Raw genomic sequence first — 23,367 nt, 5'->3', positions numbered from 1 at the left:
ACATGCATTCTTCTCAGCTGCACGTAGGATGTAATCCAAAATAGACCACATACTACCTTACTGAATATGCTTGAGTAAATGAAAAGAAACTGAAGTCACCCCGTGTATATTATCAGACTATACTGTGATGAACTGGAAATCAATAGCAAAAGAAAACACAAAAACTCCATAAACATAGAGAAATTAAATAACACACTTGTGAACAGCCAGTGAGCCACAGATGAAAATGAAGAAATTAAACATTATCTACAATTAAATGCTAGTGCCAGGACAACACACTGAAACATACAGGACATAATGAAAACACTCCTAAGCGGAAAATGCAGTAGTTAATTCTCATATCAAGAAAACAAAACCAATTCAAATAAAAAACCTAAAATTGAACTTCAAACCTCTGAAAAAAGAAATGAAAACCAAATCTCTTACAGGGGAGGAAATTATAAACGTCAGAGCAGAAATTAATGCAAATGAGACCAAGAAAATAATACAAAAAATGAATTTAAGAGTTGGTTCTTTGAAAGATTAAATAAAATTGAGAAACCTTTGCCAACTTTATCATAAAAAATAAAGAAAAGACTCAAATTCATGCATCACTAAGAATGAAAAGGGTGAAATCACAGCAGATCCTGTAGAAATCCAGAAGATCATTGATATGTACTTTGAGGACCTTTATTCTAATAAAATGGAAAAAATAGAAGAAATAGATAGATTCTTAGGTGCATATGAATTACAAAAGCTGAATCTAGAAGATGTAAAAATTCTAAATTATGCAATGAAAATTGGAGAATTATAAAACTAACAACAAAAAAAGCCCAGGTCCTGTGGACTTACTGCTGAACTCTACAAGAAATTTAGAGATTTAATGCCATTATTTCTCAAAATCTTTAATGAAGTTGAAAGACAAGTAGTACCCCCAAATTATTTCATGGAGGCAAATATCACCCAATACAAAAGCAAAATAAGGAACCAACCACAAAGTACAACTATAGGAAAAATTCCCTACTGAATAAAGGGCAAAAATCCTCTACAAAATACTGGAAAACAGAATTCATCAAACCATCAAGAAGATCATACAGCATCACCAAGTAGGATTCATCCAGGGGATGCACAGATAGTTGAACATATGCAAACCAATAAATGTAATACACCATATAAACTGAGTCAAATATAAAAATCAAATGATCATCTCAATAGATGCATGAAAAGCATTTAATGAAGTCCAACACTCATTTGTGATTTTTTAAAAAAGCCCTACAGAAAATTAGAATAGATGGTCTTCATCTCAATCTATAAACTCCATCTATGACAAAACAATAGCCAACATCATACTAAATGGGAAAAATAAGAAAGCTTTCACTCTAAAATCAGGAACAACACAAGGACTTCCATTATCATCACTCCTATTCAGTGTAGTTCTACAAATGTTGGCCAGAACAACTAGACAAGAGAAATTATAAAAGGAATAAAGATAGGAAAGGAATAAATTATCGTCATTTGCAGATGACATGTCGTTCTACAGAGATGACCCCCAAAACTCCACCGAAGACTTCTAGATATAAGAATCAAATTCAGCAGTATATCTGGATACAAAGTCAACACTGAAAAATCAACAGCATTCCCATACACAAATGACATACTCACTGAGGGAGAAATTAGGAATATAACATCATTCACAATAACTTACAAAAAAAATAAAAACTTGCAGTCAATATAATAAAGTAAGTAAGAGATCTTTACGTTGGAAACAATAGTACTCTGAAAAATGAGCACAAATAGGATATAAGAAAATGTAAAGACATTCCTTACTCCTGGGTAAGAATAAGGAACATAGTGAAAACAGTAATGCTTCCAAAATTGTTATACAGATTTAATGCAATCCCAATAAAATACTATTGGAATGCCCCATCCCAGAGACCTAGAGAAATCATTCCTAAAATTCATGTGGAACCAGAAGAGATATATGCAAGCAAAAACAATTCTTGGAAATAAAGGCAAGACAGGGGCATCACAATCCCTGACTTGAAACTATAATACAGAACTACTAGAATAAAAATAGCATGGTATTGGCAAAAAAACAGACCTGAGAATCAATGCAACAGAGCAGAAGATACGAGAACAACTCCAAACACAATCAGCCACCTTATCTTTGACAAAAAGTCCAAATACATTCACTGGAAGAAAGCATCTTTAATAAATAGTTCTGAAAACATGGCTTTCTACATGCCAAAGACTGAAGTTTGACTTATGTCTATCAGCATGCATTAAAATAAAATCAACTTTGATCATAGTTCAAAATATTGAACCAGAAACACAAAATCTGTGGGAAGATACAATTGGTAGAACACTTTAGACACAAGTGTAGGCAAAAGTGAGATATGCACACCCCTGTTTATAGCAGCACAATATAATAGCTGAATTTTGGAAACAACCTAAATGCAGTCAGCTGATGAAAAGGACAAAGAAGTTGTGGGCTTTTATATAATGGAGTACTACTCAGCCACAAACATTTATAACTAAATGAATAGATCTTGAGACCATGCTATTAAGTGAAATAAATCAGCCAAATCTGCAAATATTGCAGTCTCTCTGGTATGAGAAAGTCAAAGTATAAATAAGGTTCTAAATGTATAATAGATACTTTAAAATAGGAAGAAATTTTTTCTTCTTTTTTGAAGAAATTTTAATGAGAACATGCAGGAATTGAAAGCAAAACCTTACCAATTAAATTCAGGTAAATTTCAATTATGAAATAATAACCCTGTAAGTCTAACACTCTCACAGATAATTTTAAAATCATCTTTCAATGGGGAGAACAAGGAAGGAAGCTAAGCTCCCCTTCTCCCCCCTCCCCCTGCCCTGTGATCAACCAGCTGATTTGGGGAACTGTATTGTTGGACTGACTTTGCTAGTCTAAAGCCAAGCAACTATTTAGACAAATACAATATGCAATACAGTAACTGTTGTAGATTTCTTTCTGTCTTAGGACTTTTTAATCTTGTTTCACTGCTGTTTTATTCCCTTTAAAATCAAATTTTAAAAAATCATCTTTATCAATTTGGATTATATAAAAAATAACAAATTTGACCTCCTTAGATGTTATGTTGACAGTTACACATATTACTACCTATTTGTAGTGAGGACATTTTTTAAGCTACTTCAAGTATTTTTCAAACAAAGCAAGACCAAAAAATGCCTATATATATGATTAGCATTTATTTTTCCAGCACATCTAAGTATCTTCTTTGATCTCCAGAGTTTAACATAAAAATAAATAAGTACCACTTACTGTAGTTTTTTGGTTGTTGCTTTTGTTGTTGTTGTCATTTCATTTTTTATACTGGAATCAAAATCACCATCTTGTGCTTATCAAGTAGGTGTCATGCCCCTGAGCTATATCTCTAGACCTACTGTAGTTTTTCATGTGAATGAATTGTAAGAAGGTAAATTCATATATTTTATATTTAAGTAAAGGGTGGTAAGATACTAAATTATTGGTATAATTAATTTTACAAACAGTTTGTGGAAATAACCAGAAAATGTCATTCACTTATAGAAGTTCTTACAAGATTGCTGTCCTTTTTATTTTATTTCTTGTGAAAATATAAGCTTTATAAACACTTCTAGTGCTTGAGCCAAAAATTCTTTTTAATTAATTTTGGGAAAATTAAAAGATTATAATTTGCCTATTCCACTCAACTTAACTGCCTAATGCATTTATATATTTTTTTTAAATTTTGAAAGTAGTAAAGTACAACAGAACAAGACGGAATAAAGCCAACTGAGACCGTATAGTGAAATTGGTACAGAACTTCACAGCAGGTTACCAGGAAGACAATAATAGGTATCAGAGTATATCTCGTTATCTTAACAATAGTTGTTCATTCAATCATGTATATCAAACTAAAATGGAATACAGAACATTATAAAACTTATCAAAACAGAATATTGAATAAAGCTGTACTATTAATCAGAATAAAGCAAAACAGCAATAAAATTATTTGCCTTCAAAGACAAGGTAGAAGGAAATCCCCCTCATTTGCTATGGTCAACGTCCCAAGAGATGCTCAGATTTCTGGTTCCCATTGGATAACGGGGAGACAGGGGAGGGGGTTAGGGGAAGTGGGATTTCTGACTCTAGGCCATGCACCAGTAAGTTCACTATTGCTTAGCAGGGAGACAAGCTGGTTGCTGGGTTTCCTGGCATCCTAAGTTCCAGCATGGTGTGGATCTCAGGAGACACTAGGGGTTCTCCCCCTGGAAAGGCCACAGTCTCAGAAGAAGTTTTTCAAAAGGAAAAGGAATTAAGGGGGCAAGGGAGAAAGGAAATAAGGGGAAAATGAGAAAAGAGACACAAAATGGAAACACCTATTTAATAAGAAGGATAAGAGGGGATGCAGGGAGGGAAGTAGAATGGGAAAAAGGAGGAATGAATGTATATCATGTACAGGACCAAATTGCTAATGATGAATAGTATCATTATGTATATCTAAATATACCAATAAACTTAAGTTTTAAATATCAATAAGCATCAATACAATTGTAATGGAGCACCTCAATACTCCACTATCACAAATAGAACACTAGACAAAAAAATCAGTAAAGTAATATCAATATTGAACCAAACCCTTGAACAAATGGCCTTAAGAGATAGTCACTGTGCATTTCACTTAACAACAAAATACACATTCTTCTCAGCAGCACATGGGACTTTCTCCAACATACACCATGTGCTAGCCAATAAAGAATACTTAAATATATGCAAAAAACTCAAAATTAAACCAAGCATAATACAAGGTAATAGTGTGATGAAACTGGAAATCAATGACAAACAAACCACTATAACTGTACACACAGATGGAAATTAAACAACTCCTGAATAAAGAATGAGTCATAGATAAAGTTAAGGGAAAAAAATCACACCATTCCTATTTCTTTTTTCTTTTTTTTTCTTTTTCTTTTCCTTTTTCGTTTTCTTATTTTAAAGATAAAAAAGAAATAACAGAAAAATCAAAAAACAAACAAATCAGAAAAAAGCAACAAAAGCAAATTGACGAAAACAAAGAATAGCTATACAGGTTTGGAAAACAGGATGATAGAAATTTAACAGCGATTGTTATATTGCATATTGTTATATTCAAAATAATTGCTCAGTTACCAGATAGATGAATAAAACAAAACAGTAAAACTGAAGAAAACATTGGATTTCAAAAACGAGACAGAAGGAAATCCCCCCACACTTGCTATAATGCATATTATTATCCTCCAAATAGATGCTCATACTACCTGCCAAGTCAGTCAAACAATACAAATATTAAACTACTTTTTCTTACCTCAGTTATAATGATTGCAGCCTGACTTCCTCCAAACAGCCCATTGCTTGTGCGTGTTGTGGGTTGCTTTTCTTGTCTCCCAGCCCGAACACTGGGTGACCCACACGAAGGCATGGTTTGGCTTCTTGATTCTCTTTGCATTCCCCATGATGGCTGCTCTTGGCTCATGGGAAGATACAGTTTGGCTTCTTGGTTCTCTTCTCATTCCCCTATGGCCGCTGCTCCTGGCTCATGAAAAGAGATGGTTTTTGACAACTTCTATAATCAAACTATAAAGCCAGTATGACATACTGGAGCCCATAGACACAGTGAAGGCAGTCCTAAGAGGAAAGTTTATAGCAGAGGATGCCCACATCATAAAAATAGGAGCCCAAGTAAATGACCTAATAATGCATCTCACTGCACTAAAGAAAAGGATAATCCAAATCTAAAGTTAGTACAAGGAAATAATTTATAAAGACCAGAACAGAAATTGATGAAATAGGGACTTTAAAAAGTACAAAGGGATTGATGTAGAAGATTGTGGGTTGACAGGTATCAGGACAGAGAGCCTCTATGAGAAAAACAAATTAGATGTTAGAATGTAACACATTGGAATAGATCAGACAAAAGGAGGGGGATTCTCATGACCCAAGAAGAAACTGAGGAAAAAGAAAAAGAAAGAAAGAAAGAAAGAAAGAAAGAAAGAAAGAAAGAAAGAAAGAAAGAAAGTAAAAATGTGGACAAAAGGCTAGAACCAGACACACTCTCACTGGAGTCAGTCCCGTGCTGTGCTGGGTACACCTTGGAGTCAGACAACTCACTGTAGCGCTGAAGTCATGGTAGTGGTGATATAGGGGGTTCTGAGCCCAAGGCCCTTAGTGGGAGGATGCAGTACAAGAAAGAGTGGAACCAACATGGAGAGCTGTGCTAACTCATGATGAGTGCTAGGAATTTGGTCCTGCGAAGGGAGGGACCAGCTGGATGACATATTGGAGTTGGGCAGGACGGGCCTGAACCTGGAACCACAGTGGCATCAGTCAGCGACTCCTGACCGAAAGAGGAGTAGTGGGCTCTCCTTGGGCTGGGTCATGTCCCTGGTCAGGACACAATAGCCAGGGACCAAAGTGTCCCAAACCTGTGACATCCCCACAGCACAGACTAACGTGCTGAAGGGACTCACTGGTTGACTGGCTCAGAGGACAAGGGCCAGCCCACATCATCCCTGCATGCACCTCGCAGATCCACAGTAAACTGGAGAGGGCAGCAATCCCCTAGCCAGCACGCTTCAGAAAAACCGTAAGAAATACAGAAAGGGTCGGAGACCTCCACCATACACATGTCTGAATGAAACCAGAAACATGACAAGAGAAAGAAACAAGAAAAAGCCTCCAGCCACTGACTCAAGGAAAATAAGCCCAGGAGAGGTAAATACAGAAGAGCTTGAGGGCAGCAAACATGCAATATCAGACACATCAGTGGACATAAAGAAATACCTTCGTAACCAATAGACGAACTTAAAACTGAAAATCTAATTCAAGGGAAGCAAGATATAAACTGATTAATAAAACAAATGCTAAGCACCTCTCTAGAATACACAGATGGAAGAATGGAGCAATCCAGAAAAAGGAGAGAAAGCTTTGATGAAGAATATAAACAAAATCTAGAATACATCAAACAGATTTAAAGAGATTATCATGAAATTAAAAACTCCATTGATGGCAAAATTAGTTGACAGAAACTAAAGATAGGCTTTCAAAACTTGAAGATAGGTTTTCAATGGGAAAGGAAAGATCTTTTAAAAATAACAAGAAACCAGGAAGTAACAATACAAAGGCTAGAAGACAACAAGAGGATCTATAACTTAAGAATAAAAAATGTGAGCAAAGAAGCAGGAGTAACTACAAATCAAATACGAAGTCTATTCACAGAAATAATTAAGGAAAACCTCCTAAGCAGAGGAAAAGGAAATGATATTCAGATATATAAGGCATACAGAACTCCAGGTAGCTACAAACAAAATAGATCTTCACCCCAAAATATAATAATCAAGATCCTAGAAATTCATCACAAGAGCACAATATTAAAAGCAGTCAGAGAAAAGAAACCGATCACCTATAAAGGAAAATCCATCAAAATCATGACAGACACAAAATATCAAATCAAGAAGAGCTTGGAATGAAGTATTCTAAGCCCTGAAAGAAAGTGACCTCCAACCCAGACTGATGTATCCTGAAAAACTCTCTCTCAAAGTTAATGGAGAAACAAGATGTTTCTATGACAGAGAAGAATGTTTGGAGTTCGTGACCACCAATCCAACCCTACAAAAACATTGAAGGACATTCTAGAGAGAGAGAACAATCACCAGGATTCCAACAACAGTGGCAGAGAGGCCTCGATGAATGGGGCAGACAGTGGAATGAAGGAGAAATGTGGAAAGCCAACAGCAGAAAGATAGCACAGCAGAGAGGAGGCAGAGAAGACTGGCTATAATCTCTAACACAGACAGCCTTGATACACTAACAAAAAGAAACACAGGCAGAGTAGATCAAGAGATAGGGTCCATAAGATGCTCTGAATAGGAAATACAATCTAGCTGAAAGAGGGTAATTGAACCAAAAGTCAAAGATGAGAAAACAATGCTCTATGTGACAGGGACCCAGAGAGAAATAGGGACAGCTCGTCCAGCAGCTGCAGATAGGCTGGAAAGTCATGACACTTTTGTGCAGTGGAGAACTACTCAGCTATAAGGAAGGAAAACCTAGAGACTTTGGTATGCAAAGGAATACAGCTCAAATCAAGCTCTGGGTTAAAAAGGTTTAGAACCACTTACGTAGAGAGCAGGTTGCCCCCTAATTTAAAAACTAAAGGAGTTAGTGGGACCCAAAATGTACAAAGCAACCTGAGAAAGAGAAATGGGAAGAGTTGTCTAAAAAATGAAGGCAGAGGACTTTGTTACAGTGTATCAAGATTTAAAAGCCACAGTATTCTTATCACTCTGTTTAGTTTGGTTTTATTCTGGTCCAGTCTGTCTACTCATACTAGATTTGAGGGCATGTTCAGCTATCCCAAAAATAGAAGGATATACTACGGCAAATATCCTATGTCTTTTTTTTTTTCTCTTTCCTTTTCATTGGTACCAGGGATTGAACTCACATCCACGTGCTTGCAAGGCAAGTGCTTATGCCGCTGAGCTAAATCTCCAGCCCCTCTGGCAAATATCCTGAATTTCCTATTAACTTAACCTGAAGCCCTGTATTACTTACACAGTCTTACTATGACTGATCTTATTTGAATCTAGCTTGTTAGATTGCTGTTTTTTCTTGACTGATTTTATTTGTATTTGTCATGCATGATAGTATCAGTCTAAGAGCAGAGGCAACAACTGTGAAGAAAAAACAAGAGACATCATAGTACTTCCTGTAGATCACCTAGTATTGTGGTTTTATGTCTTTTGCATTTCTTCTTTTTCTAGGAATTTGTTTTCTTGTCTTGTTTTGATTTGTTTTTCCCTCTAATATAGAAAAGATAGATATACATGTAGAGATTCATACATGTGTAGAACTTCTAAACAGTTTACCAGAATAGATTATATAATGCACAATGTAATGAACAGAAACTCTGAAGAAAAAGAGACACTAAGATACCCAGTGCTAATTCTGTAGCATCATGATATAAAATGTAGCAATACTATTATTCTATATCCAGAGTGATATTAATCTGTTTTCTTTTGTTTAAGGTCAACATACATAAAGATATGGACAACTATTTGGAAGAAAACAAGACACAATACAAAAGACAGTGAAAATCTCCAGTGGTCTTGCCTTGAAATCTGTGCTTCTGAAATTGTTTTCTTATGATCTGTTTTGTTCTGTTTTGTTATGTTTGATTTTACCCTTTAAATTTAAAAAATAAAAAAGAACAAAGAATCAATAAGTCAACATTTTGGCTCCTTAAAAGAATTTTAAAATATGCAAATCCCTAAACAGTCTTTGCAAAATAAGAAAAGACCCAAAGCTATGCCTTTAAAAGTGAAAAAGAATCACAAGGGGTTCTATTAAATCCAGAAGATCACAAGTAACTACTTTAATGACCGGTATTCTAATAAAATAGAAAATTCATAAGATTGGGCAGATTCTTAAATAAACATGTATCTAGATATATATGAATTAAGAAGTTATAGTGTTTTGTTAGTTATAGTGTTATAGTGTTATTGTGTTTTGTCTTGTAATAAAAATTACCTAAAAAATTGTCTCAGTTGCAATACATTCCTATTTTACTGATACAAGAAAGACTATTTAAGCATTCAACACAAGGGGTGGACAGAGCCTTAGCAGCCACGGTGGTAGATCACTACACTAACATTCCTCAATGAGTCATACTCCATGTATCCACATCCCATTGTACCATTTTTTCTCTTCCTGTTAAGAGATGGCATCTGGTTCTTCACACACTTGACTTTAGATTGGGCTGGATGTTTGTAAAATGAATAGCTTGATTTGACTGATAAGGGACAGTAAAAATGAGACAACATGAGATCAGATACTTGGTCCCATTAGGCCTGTGGTTCCTGCTCTTCCCCCTTCAGCCACCAGAGACCATGATGCTGTGAAGAAACCCTGTTGAGTCTAATAAATAAGAAGGTGATGCCACCCGGGCCAGGGCCGTGGAGCCCCAGCCACAGACAGCCCTGTGTGAAGCCCATCCTGGGACAGCCCTTTATTTAGCCATTCATGTAACTGCAAGATGCCCTCATGAGTGTTCCCAGCAGGCAACAGCAGAGACTCACACTGCCAACCCCCGAATCACCAAGAATAGTCACTGTGGTGGTTTAATTTTATTTGGGTGGCTTTTCTGAAGCAAGAAATCACTAATATACCTCCTAAGAGATTCCAAGCCAAATTCTGAGGGTCTTGACTATTCAGAAAACTGCTCTTGTTGGAAAAAATCAAAGTACTTAGCATCACTCTGATTTGCCAAATATATTAAATATTTTAAAGTGAACTAGTAATTCATAGAATAAATCATAAAATGATTGTTTTATACTTGGCAAAGAACTTTTAAAGTGAAATGATGGTTACCTTGAAATATAAATTCTTTAGTTAAATGTAAATACATCAGTAAAAAGGAAAAAACAAATACGTATGAATAGACAATGTTGTAGTCACAGATTGCAAGGTAAACAAGACAATACAGGAAACATGATTTATAGCATTATTTATAATGGTCACCCAATGAGTCAAATAAAAAGTGTAGGAAGACCCAAAGAATCCAGCTGAGGGCCAAAATCCAAAGGCAACATCCTGTATGAGTTTAGACGAAAACCTAAAGAGCATCACAATGCCTCCCACAAGTACAACAGAAGGGCTAGAGGCCAGGACAATATCTCATGCAAGATTGTACACGGATCTGGCCTACGAAGGCCCTAAGGTCAGTGGTAAAAGTTAGAAAGACTTTCCTAGCAGAATAAAGGATCTGTGCCAGTATGCTGATGGCTCTGCACTGGATCCAAGAAACAACACTCAACAGTAAGAACCAGAGCTCCCCCAAAAAGTACCATAGCCATCCTCAGCCTCAAGGAGATCTTGAGCTCCTCCAAAGTTGTAAACAGCTGAGTTCATATCAGGAAACCAGCATGCCAAGCTTATCCAGAAGATTAAACAGTACACCATCTTCCCTTCTAGAGCCAAGAAGCAATGCTTAAAATAAGGACCAGAGCTCCATCAAAGAGAACCGCAGCCATTCTTAAAACAGCAAGGTTTCAAGCTCCTCTGATAAGTCCATATCAGGAAAGAAGTTCGACAAGCTCCTCCAGGAGAACCCACAGCAACAGGAAAACCAATAGCACCAAACAACACCAACACTAAACTCTTCCTCTCCACTTCTCATTTTTGTCTTGGGATAATCCTCAGGTGGACCATCCATGCTTAGCACTACACTGATTCAGTTCAGCTAGTATTACAAGATAACCACCAGTTATCAGTCCATCACAGGTATAAAGCAATGTCATTAGTAAAAACTAAAGATTCATATTCTAATAAAAGCACTGGCTCTTTTATAAGGATTTTTTGCTAGAGAATAAAGGAAATCTTGGTTTAATGTCTTCTAGGTCCCTGCTCTATTACAAGAAAATGTACAAAAGATATACATATGTACAACAGGCCAATAATTAATAATCCTGACAAGTCACATAAAAATAAAAACAACAGTGTCTAGATCTAAGACCCTTTCACCATATATTTTACAAGTCAGAAGCCAAGTGTGGGGGTTTAGGCTTGTAATCCCAGCACTGAGGAGGCCAAGGGAGAAAGGTGGGGAGCTAAAGGGAATCTGGACTACAACAGTGGTAACCTGACTCAAAAAAGCCCAACAAACACAACCTGTATGTAGGGAAATGCAGGGGAAAAAGCAGGAAAGTAAAATCAATGTGGTTATTAAATTTTAATTAGGTTCTCTTGTATCAAATTAAATTGATTGATGAATTTCATATACAGATCTATCTGTTCTCTGATTCTTGCTATAGTATAAAATAAAAATGTAAACACGGCATCAGGGTAAGCATAACCAAGACTTTGAGTTTGGATTCCTAAAAGACAAGACTAAATAAAATCACCTAGAAAGAGAGATTCCCTGTGGCTTAATAGAGAAGGAGCCACGTTGGAGTTCATCAGAGAAAATCAGTTAAAAATACAGGTAATAGGAGTAAAGCTAGAGACATATGATTTTGATGCCAAAATCAGTCTAAACTAAGACACTTGTAGATCAAACAAAACATAGACACGGATTTGCAGAACAGCAACCCAGCTCACGGGGCTGCCTTTGGCACTGCTGCCTGCATGCTGAACAAGATTCACTATACTGTGACATCTCCAAGAAACAGAAGGATTGCAAAAGTGTAGCTAACAAGCCAGACAGATTTAGGACATAGGCCCTTTGCCTCTTATGGTTTCCTCCACAGAGATGACACAGCAGCCTAGGAGCAAATCTTGACCACACTGCTCCCTCCCCAAAGAGTCATCAGCATTTTACTTTGTTCATGCAACCTAGCTAATGAAATCCCTAGTGACATGTCTAAAGTCCATAGCAGAGATGACCCTTCCTGCCCTGTATTAATGATAGGGATGCAGACATGAAGGATTTAAACAGCTATGACATTCCCCATGTGGTAAAGGAGACTGAAGCATAATGAGAGATCTTGGGCTGCCTCTGAAGCACTGGAAGAAGCAGTGAGTCAATAAGGGACCAAGCATCAACTTGGTGACAGCATAGTGCCAGCAGTAGTGGCAAAGATACTGAGCACAACAGCAAATCCCTTACAAACTAGAACCAGTCACTTGAGAGAATTAGAGCACCTTGCACACTGCCACAGAAAACAAGTGAGAGGCTGACACTCGCCTAGCAGCAGAGGAGACCAAAACGGGGCCAGCTGTCTCTCCAGTGATGGCAGTGGCAGAGGGCACAGGGCACCCAACCCACCCCACGCTTCCCTGCAACAAGCAGCACTGGAAGACAGAAATACACCAGAGGAAGTGGAGCTGCAAAGGCTGGTCCAGCCCGGAGGAGTCAACTATGCACACTGGTAGCAGCTTCAAGCTGCCTCTGTCGGAGGGCACCACAGCACCTGAGAGACAGATACAGAGGCAAACAGGTATTTTTGGCTTTTATGTCTTTACCTTTATTCTTGTTCTGATCTATTTCTCTTCTTTATCTCTTTCCTCAACTATCTTTCCGGATTTTGTGATATTTTCATGTGAGTGAACATGAAACCAGCCTTTGTGTGTGTGTGTGGGGGGGGGGTTTGAGACGGGGTCTCGCTATGCAGTTCAGGCTGGCCTTGAGCTCACTTTGTAGCCCAGGCCAGTCTCAAACTCGAAATGATAATCCCACCTCAGCCTCCCGATGCTGGAATTACAGGCGTGAGCCACCATGCCAGGCTCGAAACTAGTCTTTCTAATCTCCTTTGATAATACTCTGCTATCTCCTTCATCCACTTTCTCCTGTTTCCCAAACACTGAATGATCATCTTTTGTCCTCAGCATTCTGCCATGTTTCTCTTCATTTATCTCTGTTTTATCCCCTGTCCTCTTAAGTTGGTCTACCATAGTCTAAAATCACTCTGCTAAGGGAAATTCATTGCATAAAAGTTCTTTATTGGATTTTGTTATATAAGTGTAGATCTTGTCCCTTAGGCTGTGCTTGATGCTATTGTTATACCTAGTTGTACTATATTAGCCAGGATGTCATACCTGTTGTGTTCAGTTCTTCCCCCTTGCATGACAACACTGTGCCTGTCTGGAGTCATAAGCATCACCAGAGTCCAATACCAATGGACTGGGTGCTAAACCAAATAGAAAGCAACAACTCAACCTTAATAAACTGGGAAGGTAGGCCTTGGCACAGACACAAACTCCAAGAACCACCTACACATAGAACACATCTCTGAGGAATAGACATTCCCCTTAGGAAAGCCTCGACATGCCTGATAAAGCTATCTCTCTAAGAAACTTACAAGCAACAACACAGAAAACAAAATAAAATCATAGAAAATGACAAGACACAGAAGCAAAATGCAAATTCAGACCACCAGCACACCAAGGTAAAATTCAGGGCAAAGAGAGGAAATCAGAAGCCACCACCTGAATTCTCTGGAATGACAGCAGCAGAGGTTAAAAAAAAATGCTTGATACTATAGAGGAAATCGGAGAAGAAATAACTTCCCAGGTTTAAAAAAACAAATAACAACAATAAAGATGTACCTACTCAGCAAACATAAAACACAGACGTTTTAAACAATAGAAAAACAAAATAAAACAATGGAAACTATGAACACCTTTTGGAGGAAAGAAATAGAATCCATGAAACAGATTCAAACTGATAGTTGTGAGGTTAAATTTTTCATCAAAAGTTTACAAAACTGGCTGAATGAAAATGAAGACAGACAATCAGACTTAGAAGACAAAATCCAAATTAGTAATCACAAAACAAAAACTCTCTTAAAAATATAAAGAAACTATGAAAAAACAAGTCAACAGTTGCAAGATGGTGCAAAGAAGAACAACATAAGAATGATCAAAGTCAATCAAAAAGCAAGTCAGCACAAATGACAAAAAATAACCTGGTCACAGAAGTTTTGGCAAATAACTTTCCAATATAAAAAAATAGACATACAGATAAATGAGACATATAGAATTCCATTAATCATGATGAAAATTAATCAAATATAATAATCAAGATTCAGAAATTCAGAACAAGAACAGAATATTAAAAGTTGTTAGAGAGAAAGAAACCAATCAAATATAAAGGAAAACCTATTAGAATCACAGCAGATGGGGCTGGGGATTTAGCTCAGTGGCATAAGCACGTGCCTGGCAAGAACAAGGTCATGAGTTTGATGGCTGGTATAAAAAAAAAGAAGAATCACAGCAGACTTCTCCGCATAAAGCCTTAAGTGAAGGAGAACTTGAAGTATTTCAAGTCCCATAGGAAAGCAAGTTCCAACTCAGATTTATGTACCCTGCAAAACTATCTTTCAAAATCAATGGAGAAATAAGATACTTTTGTGTCAAAGAACAACTGAAGACATTTATGGAACAAAACCAGCCCTCCAAAATATTCTGAAGGATAATTTAGAAAAACATAAAAAAAAACCACAATTCTGAAAACACCAACAGAAAAAAGTGCAAGACAAGCATTAAATAGAGTTGAAAGCTGGAGAAACTACAGGAAAATAAAAAGAAAAGCATGTCAATATAAATCAGTTAAAACATCAATGTAAAAGGTCCCAATTCACTACTCAAAAGAAACAGACTACCAGAATGGGTCAAGATCCAACAATATTTGGCATGCAAGAAACACACTTAACTCAAAAAGAAATTCATAGACTGAAACTAAAAACGCTAGAAAACAATATTTCATGTGATGGGAACCTGGGAAAAAAGCAGTGGTAGCTATTCTATTTGAAGAGAATGTGAACTTTAAGCCAAGACTAATCAACAGACACCCAAAAGGTCACTACATACCTTTTAAGGGAAAACTCCAAGATGAGTCAGCACCACTCACCGACCAGGGGAGAGAAAACAAAGGACACATCAGCAAGAAAACCCAGTTTGGGAAGCAGAACATGCATGGCGCTCTGCCTGACTGGGACAACCAAACCCCAGCCCCTTCCAGTGCACAGGCTGGAAAACAAAAATTACCATCCCACAAGCCTCCCCTCCCCTGCTGTAAGCAACCAGCTTATCCAGAAAAACACAGGCTGTGATGATAGCTATGGAGGTAAAATGCAATTACATGCCTGTGGTGCTTTGGTGTTTCACTAACATTGCAGGTCTATGGCCAGTGGCATGATCAATGGTTCAGAGGATAGGGGTGCAGTGTGGCATCTAAGGAAAATCTCCTTCTGAGGGTTGTAACCATTCTTGATTCCCTATGGTCTTGTTTTGAAGTTCTGTATCATTTCTATTGTTTTGTTGGATTGGGTTTTGTTCTTTTTTGTTTTGTTTGATTATGTCAAATCCGATAGCAGGCACAACTATTTCACAGACAGGACATACATTATGATAGCAATTTTGGATTTACTATTGTCTTGTTTTGAAGTCCTTTATTGCATTCATTTCCTTGTTTTTATTGTTTCTATTCTATTCTGTTCTGTTTCACTTTTACGTTGTGTGAAGTTATCTGCAGCTATTTTGAAGACATCAAAAGGCATTAGGGTAATTATCATTGATTTCATAGTGTTTTAGGCCTGTATCTCTTAAACTGATAGGTTTTGATTGGTTTTATTCTGCTTTATCTTCTTTAAAATAAAAATAAACTCAAAAATTAAGAGACGACACTAATAAATATAAATACACATGCACCCAACTGGGTACAACAAATATTAACAGACATGAAGAATCAAATAAATACTACCACTATCACAAACACACAATCAACCAAACAAAAAAATCAACAAAGAAATACCAGAAGTGACCAACCTTGTGAACAAATGATCACACTAGATACCTACAAGGTTCTACCTCTCGATATCAGAATATGCAGTCTTCTCAGCTGCACGTAGGATGTCATCCAAAATAGACCACATACTACCCTACAGAACATGCTTGAGTAAATGAAAAGAAACTGAAATCACTCCGTGCATATTATCAGACTATAATGTGATGAAATTGGAAAGCAATAGCAAAAGAAAACGCGAAAGCTCCATAAACACGTAGAAAGTAAATAACACTCTTGTGAACAACCAATGAGCCACAGAAGAAAATGAAGAAATTAAACATTATCTACAAATAAATGCTAGTGCCAGTACAACACACTGAAACATATAGGACATAATGAAAACACTCCTAAGCGGAAAATGCAGTAGTTAATTCTCATATCAGAAAAACAAAATCAGTTCAAATAGAAAACCTAATATTGAACTTCCAACTTCTGAAAAAAGACGTGAAAACCAAAGCTCTTACACGGGAGGAAATTATAAACGTCAGAGCAGAAATTAATGCAAATGTGACTAAGAAAATGATACAAATAATGAATTTAAGTGTTGGTTCTTTGAAAGTTTAAATAAAAACTGAGAAACCTTTGGCCAACCGTATCACAAAAAAACAAAGAGAAGACTCAAATTCATGCATCATTAAGAATGAAAAGGGTGAATACACAGCAGATCCTATAGAAATCCAGAAGATCATCGATATGCACTTTGAGGACCTTTATTCTAATAAGAAGGAAAAAATAGAAGAAATGGACAGATTCTTAGGTGCATATGAATTACCAAAGCTAAATCTAGAAGATGTAAAAATTCTAAAAAATGCAATGAAAATTGAAGAATTATAAAACTAACAACAAAGAAAAGCCCAGGTCCTGTGGACTTACTGCTGAATTCTACAAGAAATTTAGAAATTTAATGCCACTGATTCTCAAACTCTTTAATGCATTTGAAACAGAAGTAGTACCCCCAAATTAATTCATGGAGGCAAATATCACGCAAGACCAAAAGCAGATAAGGACCCACCCAGAAAGTACAACTACAGGAAAAATTCCCTACTCAATAAAGGTCAAAAATCCTCAACAAAATACTGGCCAACAGAATTCATCGAATCATCAAGAAGATCATAAAGCATCACCAAGTAGGTTTCATCCAGGAGATGCAGAGATGGTTGAACATATGCAAACCAATAAATGTAATACACGATATGAACAAAGTCAAAGATAAAAATCAAATAATCATCTCTATAGTCGCATAAAAAGCATTTGATGAAGTCCAACACCCAGTTGTGATTTAAAAATAAAACTACAGAAAATTGGAATAGATGGTCTTTATCTCAATCTATAAAATCCATCTATGACAAACCAATAGCCAACATCATACTAATTGGGAAAAATAAGAAAGCTTTCACTCTAAAATCAGGAACAACACAAGGACTTCCATTATCATCACTCCTGTTCAGTGTAGTTCTAGAAATGTTGGCCAGAACAATTAGACAAGAGAAAAAATAAAAGGAATAAAGATAGGAAAGGAATAAATTATTGTCAATTGCAGATGACATGTCATTCTACCTAGATGACCCCCAAAACTCCACCAAAAGGCTTCTAGATATAAAAATCAAATTCAGTAGTATATCTGGATACAAAGTCAACCCTGAAAAACCAAAAAGCATTCCTGTACACAAATGACAAACTCACTGAGGGAGAAATTAGGAAAATAGCATCTTTCATGATAACTTACCTAACAAGACATTAATACGTAAGAGTCAATCTAACAAAGTAAGTAAGAGATCTTTAGGTTGAAACAATAGTACTCTGAAAAATGAGCTCAAAGACGATATCAGAAAATGGAAACACATTCCTTGCTCCCGCGTAAGAATAAGCAACATAGTGAAAATGGCAATGCTTCCAAAATTGTTACACAGATTTACTGCAGTCCCAATCAAATACTACTGGAATACACCCCCCAGAGACCTAGAGAAATCACTCCTAAAATTCATTTGGAACCAGAAGAGACCATACATAAGCAAAAACAATTCTTGGAAATAAAGCCAAGTCAGGGGCATCACAATCCCTGACTTGAAACTATACTACAAAACTACTATAATAAAATAGAATGTTACTGGCAAAAAAAAAACAGACCTGAGAATCAATGCAACAGAGTAGAAGATACGAGAACAGCTCCAAACAAAATCAGCCACCTTATCTTTGACTAAAAGGCCAAATACATTCACTGCAAGAAAGCATCTTTAATAAATGGTTCTGAAAACCTGGCTTTCTACATGCCAAAGACTAAAGTTTGACTTATATCTATCAGTATGCATTATAATTAAATCAACATTGATCACAGCTCAAAATATTGAACCAGAAACACAAAATCTGTTGGAAGATACAATAGGTAGAACTCTTTAAGACACAGGTGTAGGCAAAAGTGATATATGCACACCCCTGTTTATAGCAGCACACTTTATAATAGCTAAATTGTGGAAACAACCTAAATGCAATCAGCTGATGAAAAGGACAAGGGAGATGTGGGCTTTTATATAATGGAATACTACTCAGCCGCAAACATTTATAACTAAATGAATAGATCTTGAGACCATGCTCTTAAGGGAAATAAATCATCCAAATCTGCAAATATTACAGTCTCTCTGGTATGAGAAATTCAAAGTATAAATAAGTTTCTATATGTATAATATATATTTAAAGTAGGAAGAAATTTCCCCTTTTTTTGAAGCAATTTTAATGAGAACATGCAGGAACTAAAAGCAAAACCTTACCAAATGCAATCAGGTAGATTTCAATTATGAAGTAATAACCCTGTAAGTCTAAAAGTCTCACAGATAATATTAAAATCATCTTTGAATGGGAGGGAAGGAAGCTAAGCTCCCCTCCTCCCCCGTCCCCCTGCACTGTGATCAACCAGCTGATTTAGAGGAACTGTACTGTTGGATTGACTTTGAAAGTCTAAAGTCAAGAAACTATTTAGAGGACAACAATATGCAATACAGTAACTATTTTAGATTTCTTTCTGTCTTAGGACTTTTTAATTTTGTTTCACTGCTGTTTTATTCCCCTTAAAATCACATTTTAAAAAATCATCTTCATCAATTTGGATTATATAAAAAAATAACAAATTTGACCCCCTTAGATGTTATGCTGACATTTACACATATTACTACCTATTTGCTGTGAGGATGTTTTTTAAGCTACTTCAAGTATTTTTCAAACAAAGCAAAACCAAAAAAAAATGCTTATATATATGACTAGTATTTGTTTTCCAACACATCTAAGTATCTTCTTTGATCTCCAGAGTTTAACATAAAAATGAATAAGCACCACTTACTGTAGTTTTTTGGTTGTTGGTTTTGTTGTTGTCGTTGTTTCATTTTTTATACTGGAAATCAAACTCACCATCTTGTGCTTACCAAGTAGGTGTTATGCCACTGAGCATTATCTCTAGCCCTACTGCAGTTTTTCATGTGAATTAATTGTAAGAAGGTAAAATCATATATTTTATATTTAAGTAGAAGTTGGTAAGAAACTATATTATTGCCATAATCAATTTTACAAACAGTTTGTGGAAACAACAAGAAAAGTTCATTCACTTTTAGAAGTTCTTACAAGTTTGCTGCCCTTTTTATTTTATTTCTTGTGAAAATACAAGCTTTATAAACCCTCCTAGTCCTTGAGCCAAAAATTATTTTTAATTAATTTTGTGAAAATTAAAAGTTGAAAATTTTCCTATTCCATTCAAATTAATGCCTAATGCTTTTATATTTTTTTTAATTTTGAAAGTAGTAAAGTACAACAGAACAAGACAGAATAAAGTCAGCTGAGACCATGTAGTGAAATTGGTACAGAACTTCACAGCAGGTTACCAGGATGACAGTAATAGGTATCAGGTATATTTTGTTATCTTAATAATAGTTGTTCTTTCAATCATGTATATCAAAATAAAACGAAATACAGAAGATTATAGAACTTATCACAACTGAATATTGAATAAAGCTGTACGATTAATCAGAATAAAGCAAAAAAGCAATAAAATTAATTTGCCTTCAAAGAGGTGGTAGAAGGAAATCCCCCTTACTTACTATGGTCAACATCCCAAGAGATGCTCAGATTTCTGGTTCCCATTGGCTAACGGGGAGACAGGGGATGGGGTTAGGGGAAGTGGGATGTCTGACTCTAGGCCGTGCACCAGTAGGTGCACTATTGCATAGCAGGGAGACAAGCTGCTTGCTGGGTTTCCCAGCGTCCTAAGTTCCAGCATGGTGCAGATCTCAGGAGACACTAGGGGTTCTCCCCCTGGAAGGGCAACAGACTTAGAAGAAATTTTCAAAAGGAAAAGGAGCTAAGGGGGTAAACGGGAAAGGAAATAAGGGAAAAATGAGCAAAGAGAAATAAAATGGAAACAGCTTTCTAATAAGAAGGATAAGAGGGGTTGCAGGGAGGGCAGTAGAATGGGAAAAAAGAGGAATGAATGTATATCATGTACAAGACCAAATTGCTAATGATGAATAGTATCATTATGTATACCTAAATTATACCAATAAACTTAATTTTTAAAAATCAATAGGCATCAATACAATTGTAATGGAGTACCTCAATACTCCACTATCACAAATAGAACACAAGACAAAAAAATCAGTAAAGTAGTATCAATATTGAACCAAACCCTTGAACGAAGTGCCTTAAGAGATAGTCACTGTGCATTTCACCTAACAACAAAATACACGTACTTTTCAGTAGCACATGGGACTTTCTCCAACATATACCATGTGCTAGCCAGTAAAGAATACTTAAATATATGCAAAAAACTCAAAGTTAAACCAAGCATAATACAAGGTAATAGTGTGATGAAACTGGAAATCAATCACAAACAAACCACTATAACTGTACACACAGATGGAAATTAAACAACTCCTGAATAAAGAATGAGTCATAGATAAAATTAAGGGAAAAGATCACACAATTTCTTTTTTTTCCCCTTTTTTCTTTTTTTCTTTTTGCTTTTTATTATTTTAAAGATAAAAAGGAAATAATAAAATAAAAAACCAAACAAAACAGAAAAAAACAACAAAAGCAAAATGACGACAATAAAGAATAGCTATACAGGTTTGAAAAACAAGATGACAGAAATTTACCAGCGTTATATTGTTATATTTCATATTGTTATATTCAAAATAGTTGCTCAGTTACCAGATACAGGAATAAAACAAAACGGTAAAACTGAAGAAAACATTGAATAGTTCACTAATAGTGATCAGAAAACAACACTATTTTTTCAGATCCATTTTATTGCAGAGAGAAAATAAAACCAAATAAAAAAATAAAATTTCAAAACACAACAATCAAGAACAACAAGGGAACACACACTGAGCATTGCCATACCCAAATCATCACTTGTAACACAAGACATCTGCATTCAATTGTCCCAACAGCACCAGCACAAATGTTTCTCTTCAATGAACAATGAACTCAGAGCAATCATTAATATAACTACCCTAATCATGTTTACATACACACACACATATATTGTTTCTTTCACTCTAGTGAAGCAATGCAATGTTTGCACATGTCTGAATTCTTTTTTTTTTTTTTTTTTAAACCGGGAATCCAACTCAAGTCCTTGCCAAGCAGGCACTTATAGCACTGAGCTATATCCGCAGCCCATAAAGTACAATATTTTTCACAAAACATTACTTCAAGTTTCTCTAATCTTAATTTTACAACATCTCAAAGTAGCAATAATGTTAAATGGCCTCATGAATCAAAAAATCTAATTATAGTTTTAAGCTTTTAATTAAAAAATGTATTCTGTCCAGCACATCATAAATATATGAGTAATAAATGCCAACATGAAATACTAATATGAAGTGAATACTATGTCCACATTTATCAAAAGCATGGAAAATTTTATCTAACATGTGTAACTTGCTACTCATGAGATTAATGGGGTTTACATAACTTAGCAAACTGTTAACACAAAATAATGAAAGTGATGTCTGTATATAAGTCTTTCCATTCTTTCTTATCTGAATTCTATAGGAAAAACTTGAATCATAGCAAAACACAGAGCAAGATCCCAAGAAAGTAGTTCTCCTTTACAGTTCTCAGGAAAACCCTGGAGAGCAGACTGGAATAATGAAAAAAAATGATGTATTTTCCTAGTACTCAGTTTTCACTGGTTCTCAAAACCTAATCTCTCTCTCCCTCCCTCTCTCTCTTCTTACTTTCTGTTGACAAAGAGTCTTGCTAAGTTACCACATTACCTGAGCTGGGCTCAAACTTGTGATCTTCCTGCCTCAGCTTCTCAGAGAGCTAGGATTACAGGCATGCACCACCACTCCCTAACCGTTTGGGAGTCATCCTGAACTGAATTCTGCCCAGGCTTTGCACAGCTCCCGCACTGTGTCAAGATTCCTGTACCCTGGTGTACATCTCAGGCTCTGATTCTAGTCTCAAAATCCTTCCCCAATCACATCTGGGCTAAGAAAAGGCATCATTCACATCCTGTTTTGCCTTTTTTAAAAACAAGCAATTCTTCCCCTTTCTCCTCATGCTTCAGATCAGAGCTTATTAGCCACATCCTGAAATACTCTCATAATCCCCAAGTTAGACCCTGATGTAACTTATACTTCTAAGTCAACAGGACATGCTATATGCAAAATTCAATCATCTTTTACCACTATCAGCTGGGAAATTTTTCTAATACTGAAATTATTTTAATTCTTTAAAACCCTAGATTGGACACATGGCTGGTACCTCCAAAAGAGATTAGCCTGCAATCCCAGAGCTCTGGAGGTTGAGGCTGGAGGATCGCCACATGTTCAAAGCCAGACATAGTGAATTCAAGGCCTGCCTGGACTATGTAGTAAGACTCTGTCTCAAAGAAAGGAGAAAGAAAGAAAGAAAGAAAGAAAGAAAGAAAGAAAGAAAGAAAGAAAGAAAGAAAGAAAGAAAGAAAGAAAAGAGAGAGAGAGAGAGAAAGAAAGAAAGAAAGAAAGAAAGAAAGAAAGAAAGAAAGAAAGGGATTAGAATGTAAACTGAACTTCTGAACTAAAAAGAATTC

Source organism: Cavia porcellus, unplaced genomic scaffold (assembly GCF_034190915.1).
Source record: "Cavia porcellus strain 051 isolate PalLab524CR breed Dunkin Hartley unplaced genomic scaffold, mCavPor4.1 scaffold_27, whole genome shotgun sequence".
Taxonomy (NCBI): domain Eukaryota; kingdom Metazoa; phylum Chordata; class Mammalia; order Rodentia; family Caviidae; genus Cavia; species Cavia porcellus.
The sequence above is the reverse complement of the archived record's forward strand: the minus strand, read 5'-3'. Positions refer to the sequence as shown.